The following is a 1,779-nucleotide window of genomic DNA, read 5'->3' as shown; positions in this document are numbered from 1 at the left end:
GAGCTGCAACCTGCTTCCTGATGTGGGCTGTGTGGCCTTACACCTGTGTATGGGCATTATAAGACTGACGGCAGAGGACTTACTTACACCAGACATGTGCCCAAATGTATAACCCTGTCACCTACATAGTGCAGAGGAAATTGTGTGTCCCACATTAACTAATACAACACTAAAATAAAAGAATATTAAATAGTAGAAAACTAAAGTTTGATGAAATGCTGACCCAGACCTGGGCTCCTCAGTCACCATATGGATGCTTCTGTGCCTAAAACAACCCCTGCAAAGATCTCCCTGAGGCCAGGCTCAGTGAAGATGGTACTTTGACTGAATGCCGAGCTCTATCCGGACACCTCAAGGCACCTTAGGTACAACGCATGGCTCAGACTCCTGATGGGATGTGCATTTGTAAACGGGATGACAGCTGTGTTTGCAGCAGTGTCACAGCCAGAGATGCTTGGGAGCTATGATAACCCTAGCAGATGGATATGCAGTCTTTGCACCTCTATCTTCCCCAAAGGGTACTCTAATCACCAGGCCACGTATGGATTTTAGAGAAAGCTCACACGTATGTCAAAATAAACCTGGGCTCAAGGGTCAGCAGGATGAGGAACTCATTATCAAGCACATTGGAGCTTGCAGCAATCTGCAAATCTAATTGAACGTGCTCTGAAACAGGCCGTAGACGTTAAGAAAACACAGCTCCATAACAGCTCTTTGTCTAAATTTCAGCATGGGAATGAGGTATCAAAGCCAGTATGCCTTTGCCATGGATTTCTTTTCTTCTTTGCTCAACATTTTTTCTCTGCTCAGCGTACTTACCCAACCAGCTGCAAACCTCCCCAGAGTAGCAAACATAGTGATGAGTCAGTCTAACACAGTCTCCAGCTCTTTGCCTGGAAATCTGGCAGGCTCGCTGATGTTACAGCATCAAATCAGTTTCTGCTATCTTTCTTTGGCTTCCTTTAGCTTGTTGTTGCCAAGGCCTGATTTTGCTCTGATTTACACAGAAATTACTGCTCATAAATGATTTGCAATAGCGGAAATGACAGAGAAGGGTTGTAGTAAGAAGGCAAGGAAGCAAATCAAATAGAAAAGCCCAAATATGACCTGTGCTGATGGGTCAGCTTTAATACACAGAGGAGGTTTGCAAGGGCTGTGACCCATGGGCAGCTACAGCTGCAGGGCCGCTGGAGCTGACTTCTGTGCCAGCCCCAGCATGGCCACCCGGAGCTGCTCATCCAGCAGCTTCCTGACTGCTGTGGCTTAGAGAGAGCAGCCAGTAATCCCTCAGCAGGTCTCAGGCAGCTCATGTCCGAGGGTGGACAGCTGGGGTGGCAGCACTGTCAAAGCCACAGGCTCCTGCATCTTGGCCAGACCCCCTGTGGTGGGTTACCCAGAGCAGCCTCCGGCTCAGCTCCTCCTGCCAGCAGGCCAAGGAAGCAAGGCAAAGGTCCCAGTTTGCCATGGAAATCAGGAGTCCAGGGAGAGCAGGGTTTACACCAGGAGCTTCTCTGCACATAGGTGTCTGCTACAGGCAGAAATAAAACCTGCTGTAAATTGACCTCCAGCAGCACTGTCTTGAGGAGCACTGGCCATGGACTGTTGAAGGAGATTGAGGCACATATGTCATGTATATGCCAAAATAAACGTGTGCTTAAGGGTCAACAAGATGAGAAAACTCATCGAGAGAGGATGTTTTTATATATTTTATTATAATTATTATAATTGTTATACATTATATTTTATACAATATAATGCAATTACTATATTTTTTGCTTC

The sequence above is a fragment of the Pezoporus flaviventris genome, unplaced genomic scaffold (assembly GCF_033815535.1).
Source record: "Pezoporus flaviventris isolate CSIRO_AGI_PZ_B2104156 unplaced genomic scaffold, CSIRO_AGI_Pfla_v1 ptg000016l, whole genome shotgun sequence".
NCBI lineage: Eukaryota > Metazoa > Chordata > Aves > Psittaciformes > Psittacidae > Pezoporus > Pezoporus flaviventris.
The sequence above is the reverse complement of the archived record's forward strand: the minus strand, read 5'-3'. Positions refer to the sequence as shown.